Raw genomic sequence first — 15,467 nt, forward strand, 5'->3', positions numbered from 1 at the left:
ACTGAAGAGGAGTTCCATCGCGACCTAGCTGTTGATTACGATCTACAAACAGCTGAAGACAGCACTGATGTTGAGATATGCGCCTACACGCAGGCAACAACGGCTGATGATGGAACAGATGATGAAATGAGCAGCGAGGCACATGCTGACGAAATTCAACAACCGCCTCCTGTCACTTTTGCAAGAGCGCTGGAGAGTCTCAACACTGTGCGGGCCTATCTGGAGGCCACTGGATGTCAGTGCTATGACAGTTTTTACCGTCTGGCAGACGTAGTCTATGGAACTCACAGACCCAAAAGTGTAGAGAGGACTATAACTGATTACTTCAAGTAAGCCTAACGTCAGTTAATGGAGACTGTATACTGTATGTATAATAATAAACAGTACTGTACATATGTTTATCAGATATCAAGCTGCTTTGGGTCACAACGGTTAAGTGCACGCTCCGGTTAACTGCATGCATTTCTTTGGTCCAGACCCTTGCACTTAAGCGGGATACTAGACCTGTAACAGCAGATGTAAATTCTCAAATTGGACATATTCCAGACACTAAAATGAAAATAAAATGATTTTTTCTACCTTTGTTGTCTGGTGACTGTTTTTCTGATCATGCTAGCCTAGTATCCGATTCTGCTGCCTTCTGTCCTCTTAACTCCGTTTCCAGGGCTTCCTTTCCATTTATTTCTTTACTTTCCACTTTTCTTCTTCATTTCTTGCCCTACATCCATAAGTAAAAGCTGGGTCCTACTCCGCAGACTTGACTGTCCAGTGGATCCAGCTTCTGCCTATTTTCTTCATCCATGTGCAGTTTTTCTCCTCTTTTCCTTTTCCCTGATCTCATCTCCTTTCTCACTCTTCCCTCCCCTCCATCCATGTCCAGCAACCCTCCTCTCCCCTCCATCCACCCATGTCCAGCAACCCTCCTCTCCCCCTGCCGCCCTCCAGCCACCCATGCCCAGTGATTCTCCTCTCTTCCCTGCCCTTCCCTGCCCATGTCCAGCATGTCTCCTCTCCCTCTGCCCTCCCCTCCATGTCCAGCGATTCTCTCTCCCCTCCCCTCCCCTCCATGCCCAGCATGTCGCCTCCCTCCCCTGCCCTCCCCTCATCCATGCCCAGCACTTCTCCTCTCTCCCTGGCCCTCCCCTGCCCATGTCCAGCATGTCTCCTCTCCCCCTGCCCTCTCCTCCATGCCCAGCATGTCGCCTCCCTCCCCTGCCCTCCCCTCATCCATGCCCAGCACTTCTCATCTCTCCTCTGCCCTCCTCTCCTTGTCCAGCGAGTCTCTCTCCCCTCCCCTCCATGCCCAGCATGTCGCCTCCCTCCCCTCATCCATGCCTAGCACTTCTCCTCCATCCCCTGCCCTCCCCTCAGCCATGCCCAGCACTTCTCATCGCTCCTCTGCCATCCCCTCCTTGTCCAGTGATTCTCTCTCCCCTCCTCTCCATGCCCAGCATGTCGCCTCCCTCCCCTCAGCCATGCCCAGCACCTCATCGCTCCTCTGCCCTCCCCTCCTTGTCCAGCGATTCTCTCTCCCCTCCTCTCCATGCCCAGCATGTTGCCTCCCTCCCCTCATCCATGCCCAGCACTTCTCCTCCATCCCCTGCCCTCCCCTCAGCCATGCCCAGCACTTCTCATCGCTCCTCTGCCCTCCCCTCCTTGTCCAGCGATTCTCTCTCCCCTCCTCTCCATGCCCAGCATGTTGCCTCCCTCCCCTCATCCATGCCCAGCACTTCTCCTCCATCCCCTGCCCTCCCCTCAGCCATGCCCAGCACTTCTCCTCTCTCCCCTGCCCTCTCCTCTGCAAGTCCGGCGATTCTCTCTCCCCTCCCCTGCCCTCCCCTCACCTACCCTCCATGTCCAGCACGTCGCCTCTCTCCACTGCCCTGCCCTCCCCTCTGCAAGTTGCGCGAACCGGTCCGGAAGTGAAGGCAGGCACGCAGCAGACAGCTTCCTCTCTTCTCGCATTGCTTCCCTCTCAGCGCGTCCCACCCACAAAGGTGGGGCGCGCTAAAGGAAAGTGACGCAAGAGGAGAGGAACTTGTCTGCTGCATGCCTGCCTTGCTGCCTTCACTTCCGGACCGGTTTGCGCGACTTGCAGAGGGGAGGGCAGTGGAGAGAGGCGACGTGCTGATGGAGGGTAGGGGAGGGTAGGGCAGGGGAGGGGACAGAGAATCACGACGGGTAATGTTTTTAATGGAGCGCGGGGCAGGAACGGACAGGAGCGGGGCCTCATGAAAAAAGGTGCCGGTACGCTGTACCGGCACGTACCGGCACAAAAAAAGCACTGGTTTCCAATGACCAGCATTGAATATTTGGTTTATCTTTGTCAGTCAGAATTTAACCAGCCAAGCTGATATTCAGCTCTGGCCAGTTAAATCAGACTGGCCAAAAATATTCTAGTGTTGCAAGCGGCCAAATATGGCTGCCAAACTTGGCTGATCACATTTTAAAATTCGGTGGATAGCCGGTTATATTGCCCAATATAACAGGCTATCTATTAGCCACTAACTGGCAATAGTCAGCTGTACATGGGCCAGTCATGTACCACTGAATATCAGTGGATAGCTGGATTTCCAGCATTTAACCGGCCAGGTGTTGATCCTGGCCAGTCACATGCCGCTGGATTAGGGGTGGGGGGGTGAGGTGGGGGAGGAGAGACATACATAGTAAATTGGATTGGGTGGCGTGATTGGGTGGTGGAGCCGGTGGGGGGGCGGGGCTGGTGGTTGGGAGGCGGGGCTAGTGCTGGGCAGACTTCTACGGTCTGTGCCCTGAAAATGACAGATACAAATCAAGGTATGGTATACACAAAAAGTAGCACATATGAGTTTATCTTGTTGGGCAGACTAGATGGACCGTGCAGATCTTTTTCTGCCGTCATCTACTATGTTACTATCAGGCTTATTTTCGAAAGTGATCACCGGGCATCTTCCGACATAAATCGGGAGATGGCCGGCGATCTCTCAAAAGTGGCGAAATCGGTATAATCGAAAGCTAGTTTTTTTACACCATCACCACTTTCCTGTCGCCGAGCCGGCGAAAGTTCAAGGGGGTGTGTCGGCGGTGAAGCGAAGGCGGGACATGGGCGGGCATGGGCGTGGCTACCAGATGGCCAGCTTTCGCAGATCATGGAAAAAAAAGCGGCATTAATCAGTATTTCGTTGGGTTTACTTGGTCCTTTTATTTTCATGACCAAGCCTCAAAAAGGTGCCCCAACTGACCAGATGACCACCGGAGGGAATGGGGGATGACCTCTCTATACTCCCCCAGTGGTCACCAACCCCCTCCCACACTAAAAAAATAAAAATAAAAACCTTTTTTGCCAGCCTGTATGCCAGCCTCAAATGTCATACCCAACTCCCTGACAGCAGTATGCAAGTCCCTGGAGCAGTTTTTAATGGGTGCAGTGCACTTCAGGCAGGCAGACCCAGGTCCAACCCACCCCCCTACCTGTTACACTTGTGGTGCTAAGTGTTGAGCCCTCCAACCCCCCCAAAAACCCACTGTACCCACATGTAGGTGCCCCTTCACTCAAAAGGGCTATGGTAATGGTGTAGAGTTTTGGGGAGTGGGTTTGGGGGGGATTTGGGGGGCTCAGCACCCAAGGGAAGGGAGCTATGCACCTGGGAGCTATTTGTGTATTTTAAAAAATTTTTTAGAAGTGACCCTAGGGTGTCCGGTTGGAGTCCTGGCATGTCATGGGGACCAGTGCACTACAAATGCTGGCTGCTCCCACAACCAAATGCCTTGGAGTTCGCTGGGTTTGAGATTGCCGGCATTTTTTTCCATTATTGCCATCTCAAACCCAGCGAACATTGGCATTTGGCCGGTCCAAACTATATTATCGAAAGTTCGATAATACGGTTTCGACCAGCTGTTGCGCCAGCGATCTATTTCGCCGGCGACGTTCGATTATGCCCCTCCATGTTACTATGTAAATGATGGCAGATAAAGACCTGTACGGTCCATCCAGTCTGCCCAACAAGATAAACCCACAGTTTTTTACTGCTGTTTCTACCAACTACAATAATATGTTGTGTTGTGTTATTGATTTCCAATTTTATTTCATGATATACTGTATATGTACATATGGGAAGCTTTCAAATAAATAAAAAGCTATCAAATTTTAAAAAATCCACACATAGGCAGTCATAAGCATTTGCTAATGTTTTGTTATAGAAATATTTGAAATATTTTTATTGTTATCTTAAGCAAAAATAAAGGCATATAACGCAGTGGTGTAGCTGGGGGGTGCAGGGGGAGCGGTCACTTCCCCAAACAGATTTTAGAAGAAAGTGGCGCCTATACCACTAACCTTTCCTCCCAGCTGCCGCTTTCTTCAGTCTGTGGCAGCCTGGAGGATCCACGAACTTCTCTTCCCTTCTCCTCACTGACTCGCGCTGCTGCCTCTCTGACTTGGGTACAACAAAATGAAGCCATGCGCTTGGCCACAGCTCTAAGCGCACCACAGCCATCTCTGCTGATTTGTCTCCTCCAGCCTCCCTCCAAATGTAACCGACAGAGACGCTAGTGGCACGCATAGGGCTATGGCCCCGCACATGATTTCATTTTTTTTGCAGCCAAGTTGGGGCAGCAGCAGCGTGAACAAGGAGCTTGACATCAAAACGTTGAAGCTATTAGGTAGGTCTCCCTTTACCTCTTCTCTGTTAAGCCAGTATCCTCATTTACTTAAAACAAAGCAAGCAAATCTAGGAGCTGCTCTATCCAAGTTGTCATTTTAAAAAATTGTTGGTAGCAGTTTATTTTTTTAATCTCAGTTATATTTTGAAGCATGCTGGCTTGTGCAGCATACAGATTTACACAGAGGAAGAGTTGGTTTCATTGGTTAGAGTACTAATTTGATCTACATTTTAAATCATTCTGTCTTTTGGAGCAGCTGGTTATAAGGACTCCCTGCATTCGTGCAGAGAATGGTTTTTTTTTTCACCTAGTAAAGAAGTACCTGATTCTCATAACATGATCAGTTTTGGTGGCCAACAATCAAACTTACTATTTATAAGCACAACTTTTTAAAAAAGCATTTATTAAGTTGAAAGCTGGGAGCATTTAACATTTCTTTTTTTATTCCTGTGCCTATATATATAAAAAAAAGATACCATGTAGAAACTTGCTCCTTTTGTTTTGTGGATTGCAGTGGTATAATATAAAAATGCACTTGCCTTATTACTGCTATTTCACAGAGAGCTACTAAATAATGAACGATAGGCTTCCTTCATGCAGAAGTTATGTCCAGTCAGTCTAAATGTGTCACCAGTTCAGCCCTCTATTAGGTTCGTTCAATGGAAAATAAATCTGCTCGCTCAGGCTGCTTGCTATGTGAATATTCCATTACTGTTTCATTATTGCTACCAAGCAGTGGCGTAGCAAGGGCGGGGCGGTGGGGGCGGTCCGCCCCGGGTGTCATCGGGTGGGGGGGGGGGGGGGGGGGGTGCTCCGCTCCCGCTGCTCCACCTTAAAATTTTTTTTCCAAAGCGCCGGAGAGTGGCAGGCAGCGCGCCTCACATCTGCCCTGCTAGTAAAGAAGATCTCGCTGACGTCATCGCCCTTCCCACATTGAGTCCCGCCCCCTCTGAGGCAACTTCCTATTACCGCCAGGGCGGGTGGGACTCAGTGTGGGAAGGACGACGACGTTGACAAGATCTTCTTTACTAGCAGGGCAGACACGAGGCGCGCTGCCTGCCACTCTCCGGCGCTTTGAAAATTTTTTTTAAAGGCAGGACAGGGTAGGAGCAGCAGGAGAACTGATCTCAGCTGTCGGGTCGGGGGGGGACTCAGAGGGGAGAAGGTGATTGTGGAGGGGTGGGGGAGCTCAGAGGGGTGCTTAAAGGGGATTAGGGAGGGTGGGGGAGCTCGGAGAGGGGAGAAGGGAATTGGGGAAGGGTGGGGGAGCTCAGAGGGGTGCTTAAAGTGGAGTAGGGAGGGTGGGGAGCTCAGAGAGGGGAGAACAGAATTGGGGAGGGGTGGGGGAGCTCAGAGGGGTGCTTAAAGGGGATTAGGGAGGGTGGGGGAGCTCAGAGAGAGGAGAAGGGGATTGGGGAAGGGTGGGGGAGCTCAGAGGGGTGCTTAAAGGGGATTAGGGAGGGTGGGGAGCTCAGAGAGGGGAGAAGGGGATTGGGGAGGGGTGGGGGAGCTCAGAGGGTGCTTAAAGGGGATTAGGGAGGGTAGGGAGCTCAGAGAGGGGAGAAGGGGATTGGGGAGGGGTGGGGGAGCTCAGAGGGGTGCTTAAAGGGGATTAGGGAGGGTGGGGAGCTCAGAGAGGGGAGAAGGGAATGGGAGGGGTGGGGGAGCTCAGAGGGGTGCTTAAAGGGGATTAGGGAGGGTGGGAGAGCATCAAGGAGGAGGGATTGGGAGGGTGGGAGAGCTCAGAGGGTGCTTAAAGGGGATTAGGGAGGGTGGGGAGCTCAGAGAGGGGAGAAGGGGATTGGGGAGGGTGGGGGTGCTCAGAGGGGGGAGGGGAGTGCTCAGATGGGAGAAGGGGTCTGAAGCTGGAACTGGGGTCTGACAAGGGGGCAGGAGGGAAAATGGGTCCATGCCTGGGGCAGGTGGGAGAATGGGTCTGGGGCTGAAAAGGGGGAATGCAAGGCATGTGGTGGATGAAGGGGGCTGAAACTGGTGGGACTAGGGGCTTTAAAGGGGACAGGGAGAACTGGCTGGGGCTGAAGCTCGGGACTGATGGGAGAAAAGGGCTGGGGACTGGTGGGATAGTGGGGCTGAAAAGGGGGGCAGGTGGGAGATGTGGGCTGGGGCTGGAACTAGGGGCAGGTGAAATAAGGGGGCTGGAACTGGGGGCTGAAAGAGGGGGCAGAGAGAGAGGAGATTGAAGGGGGGAGCGTGAGGGAGGGCAGATCCTGGATGGATGGTAGAGGGAGGGCAGACAGATTGAAGGGGCAGAGAGAAAGGGCAGATGGTGGGTGGAAGGGGAGAGAGAAAGAGGGCAGACTGGGGCAAATGGTGGATGGAAGGGGCAGAGATAGAGGGCAGATGTTGATGGAAGAGGGAGAGAGAGATGGCAGACTGGGGCAGATGGTGCATGGAAGGGGCAGAAGTGGATGGAAGGGAGAGAGGGCAGACAGTGGATGGAAGGGGCAGAGAGAGAGGGCAGACACTGGATGGCAGAGAGAGAGCGAAGACAGATGCTGGATAGAAGGAAGACAGTGAAAAGATGAGGAAAGCAGAAACCAGAGACAACGAACTGTAAATATATATTTTTATTTTTTTGCTTTAGGATAAAGTAGTATTGTAGCTGTGTTAATAAATGTTTATAATAGAACATGTAAATAAGGTAATCTTTTTATTGGACTAATTTTAATACATTTTACTTTCGGAGAACAAAACCCCCTTCCTCAGGTCAGGATAGGACACTGTAACAGTACTATACTGAATTGACCTGAGGAAGGAGGTTTTGGCCTCTGAAAGCTAAATGTACTAGTCCAATAAAATGATATTATTTGTTTTATTTCTATTTGTTAATTTGTAAAGTGGTGATTGGTATTTGTTAGTTTTTTCAAATTTACATTTGCTGTCTTTATATTTTGCACAGTATTAGAGGACATTTTCTGTTTCTGTGGTGTTGCATTGTATGCAGAGTCTGGCATCGGGGGTTCAGTTTAAGTTTTGTCTAAATAGAAAGTTTATGATTACTTATTCTATAGTGGATTAGGGTGTATCTGTATTTGTGAAAAAGACATGGCTTTCGGTTGGCATTGTGCAGGATTGACGATCTGTACTAATCTGTCTGTTTTCGTTTTACAATAGGTGAATTGATGTTCTAGTGCTCACTGTAGTGTTTAAGATGCTTTCCTTTTCCTTGTGTGACTCGTACAAATTACTGCTTATGGTATGGTAGAATTGTTCTATAGGTCCTGAGTGTTTTGTATTCTCGGTATGCCTAGTACTGGATTTTGGGGGGGGGGGGGGGTGTTAAAAAATGACCGGCCCTGGGTGTCAACTACCCTAGCTACGCCACTGCTACCAAGTATTACATATTAAGGGCATTTGCTTTAAACTTTGTTTTAATTCATTTATCCAGTCCTTACATGCACATGGTTTTGCTTTTTAAACCCAAAGGTGAGGAAAGGCAGATCTAAGATGGCGGCATTGTGAGTAACTGCTCCAGACGCGCTCAGATTTGTGACCTAAACACTGCTGAAGAGGGCTCTTTTCTTTTTGCCGTGAAATGGGGAAAAGGAGAAGCAAGGTTCGGGAGAATCCCTCCACCCTTACCGGGACTCACCTTCTCCAGCAAACGACTTTGGAACAATTCGGGGTGACGCCGAGTCCTAGGCAAGCTTCTACCCCCGCTGTTGGTGCAAGTATGACGGCACTTGCCAGCAGTGTAGACGAGGTCTCCTTGAACCCCGTCCAACGTGCGGCTCCTCCCCAGCCAGGAAGAGGCAGTGTGGAATCAAGTCCTGCAGCCCAGGCTTCAAGTCGAGACCTGTGTGAACAGGGAGGGAACCTGCCCATGCTGAGAGGAATATCAAACATTAACAGGCTGGAGGAACGAACAGTAAGTACCTGTACTGTCTTCACAGAGAGTGAGTACATTGGAACAGTCTGCTAATGCCCCTCTTCCTGTTTTTTCTTTGGGGAAAATAGAAAAACCAGTCATAGTGACAATGGAGTCACTCTGGGACTTGACATTTAATATGCAGTCTTCTTTGCAATCATTGATAATTAAAAATTCCAGTGAAATTAAGACTTTATTCGAAGCTGCTCTCATCCAGGCACAGGTTACTGCTCAACAAGTTTCTGAAGTGAAATTATAAGATGAAAGAATTCAGAAGTTGGAACTAGTGGGACAAGTCTCATTAAGGGAGAAAAAATTTACTTCTAGATGCTTGGAATATTTAGAAAATCAATCTAAGAGGCTCAATTTGAGGTTGATTAACTTTCCTAGATCACCGTTAATTACACCGATATAAATGGTTTAAAAAAATGCCTGGTTGAAATTTTAGGTATGTCAGAGGATTCATTACCACCCATAACCCGGGCGCAGTATTTACAAAGTAATGTTAAGATGTTACCAGGAACTTTACAACCCCAAGGAGGTTTTTTGGAATCCTCATTAGAGGTCATAACTCAGAAAAGAACTATATTGACTTCCTTTCCTCTGGAAATGGATTGAGATGCAGTATTAAAACTTTCCTTTCATCATTTGGACTCTTTATTTTTGGGATCTAAAATAAGAATTTATCCTGACCTGTCCAGAGAAACACAGAAAAGGTGTAAAGCTTTTTTAGCTTTACGCCGGAGGACTTTGGCATTAGGTGCAAATTTTGTACTTAAATTTTCCTGTATCTGTCGTATATTATTTCAATCTAAGCAATTCCAATTTTTTGATCCAAATTAGAAGAATTTTTGTTAAGCAAGGAAGAGGTTAATGTAACTGTCTAGTCATAGATGATACACTGTATGATAGCTTGGGGTAAGCAACCTGGGTAGCATTAACTTAATTTAGTTAATTACAAGATATATATCTTCTTTTTTTTCCTTTCTTGGATCTAAATTACTTAAAAGTATAGTGGACGATAATTATTGAATAATTTCAGTCATCTTGTTTTGAATATTTCCTTAAGGTTATTTTCCAAGTTCTTGTATTATCAGTCAAATTGTTGTATAATATAAAATGTAATAAAATTAAATTAAATAAACCCAAAGGTGAATCTTAAGGGTGATTGAACAATTAGGTATAAACTGTGTTGTTTCTGACTTTACTTGTTTTGGACTGCTTTGGGTCCTAATGACCTGTACATCTGTCTAGAATTTTAGAAAATGGAAATGAGAAAATAAAAATTAAATTTTAGATGTACTCTGTAGAAGTTGTTGTTTACTTTTGCAATGTGTATGGATGTCAGTTCTGGTGTGTGCATAAGATAATATTTGAATAACTGTCTATTATGGCTATGATTTCTGAACTTGCGGCATCATTAAAGGACAGACTTTTAAATGCCCAGTTGGGTATATATGCTAATCTCAACTTTCTCAAATGTTTCAGACATATCCATGTACTTGCTCCCATTATATAACTGAATTCTATTATTCTGTCTCGATGTATTTTCAAATGTAAGCCATATTGAATCCATGTTTGCATAGGATAATGTGTGATATAATGTAAAAAAAAACATTCCTCTATCCTCCACCTTTTTAAGACACTGCCTATCTAGCTGGATGGTGATGGCACAAGGAAAGCAAGTTTGGTTCAGTGAAATAACCTGTTCCTTAGTTGGGCTCTAGTATTACCATATTGAAAATGCGGCCATACCATGCCTCTGTGGTTATGTTCTACTAATAAGTTAAATGATTAACTAGCTTTCTTGGCAGGATTATGTAAACTTTGGTTGCATAACTAGGGCCACAAACATTTATTCAACATAACAATTCTTCATGTACAGCTATAAAACCATAGGCGCCCCATTTAAGAGGTAGCCCAATCTTGACCTTCCCCTGGCTGCTGCCCTCACAAATGCAGGGCTTGCGCAGCAGCCAAGGAGCTCTCCCACCGTCCCTCCTTCCTTCCTGCTCTCCACGACCAGCAGCCTTCCTTGCCCCCCCCCCCCCCCCCCCCGCATATAACCATTTTACTCTCCCTGGCAGCAACGTCTGTGAAGAAAAAGGCACTGCAGGCTCGCCTCCGGCTTCAGCTTTTTCCTTCGCTCTTCACGCAGTGTCCCGCCTTCACGATGATGCATTTCCTGTTTCCGCGAAGGCGGGACACTGTATGAAGAGCAAAGGGAAAAGCCAGTGTTGCCAGGTGGGCGGTTTTACCGCCCAATTGGGCGGTTTTCCGCGACCTGCCGCGGGAAATTTTTGCCCGCGGCGGGTTGCGGTTTTTTGGGCTGCTTTTTGGGCTTCAGGGCGATTTTTTGGGCTGCTTTTTCGGCCGCGGGGGGCGGGGTTAGTGACGTTTTTGGGCGGGGTTAGTGACGTAGGAGGCGGGGGCCGATGATGTGGGAGGCGGGGCCGATGACGGGGGAGGCGGGGCCGGTGACTGGGAGGCGGGGCCTGTGACGGCGGGGGCGGGGTTGATGACGGCAGGGGCGGGGTGATGACGCGGGGGTGGGGGTGTCAGGGGCGGGGTTTGCGTTTGGGCGGGTTTTGGGCGGTTTTTGTGCTGGATTGGGTGGGAAAAAAATTTTCCACCTGGCAACACTGGGAAAAGCTGAAGCCGGAGGCGAGCCTGCAGTGCCTTTTTCTTCACAGACGTTGCTGCCAGGGAGAGTAAAACGGTTAAGGCGAGGGCAGGGAGAATCGCTGGACATGGAGGGGAGGGGAACAGATCGCTGGACAAGACATGGAGAGAAGGGGAGGGCAGGGGGAGAGAACAGATTGCTGGAGGGGAGGGCAGGGGAGAGGCGAATTTCTGGCTGTGGGTGGATGGATGGCGGGGAGGAGAGAGATCGCTGGAGAGAAGGGGAAGGCAGGGGGAGAGAACAGATCCCTGTAGAGGAGGTGAAGGCAGGGGAGAAGAGAATTGCTGCATACAACAGAAGAAACTGGGACCAAAGCTAACAGAAAAACTAAATAATACTCAGACAGCAAAGGTAGAAAACATTTTTTTATTCATAATTTATTAATTGGAATATGTCAGCTTTTGGAAATGTGCATCTGTGATATTTTGCATGCAAGTTTAAATTTTTCTAGAATTGCTGCATGCTGAGTCTGACTTCTTGAGGTAACTTTCCAGTTCAGTATTTTGCCTTCATATCTGTTGTGTCATGTGTTTTTCATGTGTGATCAAGGTGCAGTATTCAGCTAGCGTGTAGTATTTGCAGCCCTTTTTATTTTTTTCACTAGCTTGTGTACTGGTGTTTTAGAGCCCAGTGTAATTACAGTGCTGCCTTTCCACACATAAAGTTGTAGCTCATCCTGTCCTTGTAATTAGTGCTGTTATGGTTTGGTAAGGTTGTGAGTGTGTTTTTGTACAAGTTTGTGTATAGTGTTTTGCAGTGGAGAGATTGTGTGTTGGCCTTACTGAGCTGGCACCAAAACATCAGAAAGGGTGTAGAGCAGAGGGGTTCGCAGAAGGTTGAAGGGAACTGGGGAGGGGTGGGGGAGCTCAGAGGGGTTCGCAGAAGGGAGAAGGGAATTGGGGAGGGGTGGGGGGAACTCGGGTTCGCAGAAGGGAACTGGGGAGGGGTGGGGGAGCTCAGAGGGGTTCGCAGAAGGGAGAAGGGAACTGGGGAGGGGTGGAGGAGCTCAGAGGGGTTCGCAGAAGGGAGAAGGGAACTGGGGAGGGGTGGGGGAGCTTAGAGGGGTTCGCAGAGGGGACAAGGGAACTGGGGAGGGGTGGGGGAGCTCAGAGGGGTTCGCAGAGGGGACAAGGGAGCTTGGGAGGGGTGGGGGAGCTCAGAGGGGTTCGCAGAAGGGAATTGGGGAGGGGTGGGGGGAACTCAGAGGGGTTCGCAGAGGGTTGAAGGGAACTGGGGAGGGGTGGGGGAGCTCAGAGGGGTTCGCAGAAGGGAATTGGGGAGGGGGGGGGGGAGCTCAGAGGGGTTCACAGAGGGTTGAAGGGAACTGGGGAGGGGTGGGGGAGGTCAGAGGGGTTCGCAGAGGGGAGAAGGGGAGGGGTGTGGGAGCTCAGAGGGGTTCGCAGAGGGGACAAGGGAACTGGGGAGGGGTGGGGGAGCTTAGAGGGGTTTGCAGAGGGGAGAAGGGAACTGGGGAGGGGTGGGGGAGCTGAGAAGGGTGCTCAGAGGGGAGAAGGGGTCTGAAGCTGGAACTGGGGTCCGACAAGGGGGCAGGAGGGAGAATGGGTCCATGCCTGGGGCAGGTGGGGAGAATGGGTCTGGGGCTGAAAAGGGGGGTTGCAAAGCATGTGGTGGATGAAGGGGGCTGGAACTAGGGGCTGAAAAGGAGGGTATTTGAGATAAGGGGGCTAGTGCTAGAACTGTGGGCTGAAACGGGGCAGGGGCTGAAACTGTGGGCTTTAAAGGGGACAGGGAGAACTGGCTGGGGCTGAAGCTCAGGACTGGTGAGAGAAAAGGGCTGGGGTTGAAACTAGGGGCTGAAAAGGGGGCAGGGAGAAGTGGCTGGGGGCTGAAGCTCAGGACTGATGGGAGAAAAGGGCTGGGGACTGGTGGGATAGTGGGGCTGAAAAGGGAGGCCGGTGGGAGATGTGGGCTGGGGCTGGAACTAGGGGCAGGTGGAACTGGGGGCTGAAAAGGGGGGGGCAGAGAGAGAGGGGACAACAGACCCTGGAAGGAAGTGGGGAGCATGAGGGCAGACCCTGGATGGATGGGAGAGGGAGGGCAGACGGATTGAAGGGGCAGAGAGAAAGGTCAGATGGTGGGTGGAAGGGGGAGAGAGAAAGAGGGCAGACTGTGGCAAATGGTGGATGGAAGGGAGAGAGAGGGCAGACAGTGGATGGAAGGGGCAGAGAGAGAGAGGGCAGACAGTGGATGGAAGGGACATTAGAGAGGGCAGACACTGGATGGCAGAGAGAGAGCAAAGACAGATCCTGGATGGAAGGAAGACAGTGAAAAGAAGATGAGGAAAGCAGAAACCAGAGACAACAAACTGTAAATATATATTTTTATTATTTTGCTTTAGGATATAGTATTGTAGCTGTGTTGTTTATAAATAGAACATGTAAATAAGGTAATCTTTTTATTGGACTAATTTTAATACATTTTGACTTAACTTTCAGAGAACAAAACCCCCTTCCTCAGGTCAGGATAAGATACTGTAACAGCACTATACTGTACTGACCTGAGGAAGGAGATTTTGGCCTCTGGAAGTTAAATGTATTAGTCCAGTAAAATGGTATTATTTTATTTTCTGTATTTGTTTTATTTCTATTTGTTAATTTGTAAAGTGGTGATTGGTATTTGTTAGTTTTTTCAAATTTACATCTGCTGTCTTTATATTTAGCACAGTACTAGGGGACATTTTCTGTTTTCTGTGGTGTTGCATTGTATGCAGAGTCTGGCATCGGGGGTTCAGTTTAATTTTTGTCTAAATAGAAAGTTTATGATTACTTATTCTATAGTGGATTAGGGTGTATCTGTGTTTGTGAAAAAGACATGGCTTTCGGTTGGCATTGACTGTGCAGGATCGACGATCTGTACTAATCTGTCTGTTTTCATTTTACAATAGGTGAATTGATGTTCTAGTGCTCACTGTAGTGTTTAAGATGCTTTCCTTTTCCTTGTGTGACTCGTAGAAATTACTGCTTATGGTATGGTAGAATTGCTCTATAGGTCCTGAGTGTTTTGTATTCTCGGTATGCCTAGTACTGGATTTGGGGGGGGATGTTAAAAAATGACCGGCCCCGGGTGTCAACTACCCTAGGTACGCCACTGGTGTAGAGCCTAAATCATGACACACTACCTCTTGAAAGATCTACATATGGTTGTTAATAAAAGGAGCTCAGTGTGAACATTATCCACCCTAAAAGGGTGTTTTGTGGCTCTACATGAGAATTGTGATATTATGATCCTTTGTTTCATATTGTTGATGGTCTGCATTTTCTGTATGGGTGGTATATTGGTGTATTAGGTTCTGTCCAGTGTAATATTTATGGTACAGTAAGGTTCTGAGTGTGTTTTTGCACAAAGTTGTGCATAGTGTTTTGCAGTTGAGCGATTGTGCTTAGCTTATGCTTTGAGCAACCACTTTATTCTTTGACATATGATACATATCAAATGTTATTATTATTAACATTTGTATAGCGCTACCAGACGCACGCAGCGCTGAACACCTGACACAAAGAGACAGTCCCTGCTCAATAGAGCTTACAATCTAATATCTAAATTAAATAAAAGGTATTAATTGTGACTATTTTATTTTTACTTTTTTTTTTTTCTGTGTGTAGTCAGACAATTATGGAGGTAAGCACTGCCCATGGCCCTGCCCCAACCCGCCCTAACCCCACCCCTTTAGCCTCCCCAAACAGTTGGGCCACCGACCGCCTATGTATAAAACAACCTTTTAGGGTGGATAGTGTTCACAATGAGCTCCTTTTATTATTGACCAGATAAGAGAGATAAGAGAGATAAGAGTTTTCAGTTTTGGCATAGTACAAAATCATTACAAGAACAAAATATAAGAAAACAAATGGACTGAATTAGGGGCTTATATATAGCCTGTTTAGTTATGTTAGATCTGCATGAAACAAAATATTTATTTTTATTTTGACATAAAACCACATGCCTCAAAACAGAATAATCCATTTGTGTATCTAAAATATAAGCTTCTACAAAACAGATGACGTGAAAATGTGATTCCATTTGCCCCAGTGAAAGGAGAGTTTAATTTAATCTTATTTCCATTTAAATTCAATATATTCCATTTGTATAACACCAGGCTTCCAGTCAGCTGTTCAGGAAAAAAACATACAGAGGTCAGGACTCAGCAGAGGATTTTGCCTAATATGAGAAGGCTAGAGCTAGCAGATCATTTTTGGAGGAGTCCTATTGTCAGAGGGAGAGGTTCATTCTTTCCAC

This window comes from Microcaecilia unicolor, chromosome 9 (assembly GCF_901765095.1).
Source record: "Microcaecilia unicolor chromosome 9, aMicUni1.1, whole genome shotgun sequence".
NCBI lineage: Eukaryota > Metazoa > Chordata > Amphibia > Gymnophiona > Siphonopidae > Microcaecilia > Microcaecilia unicolor.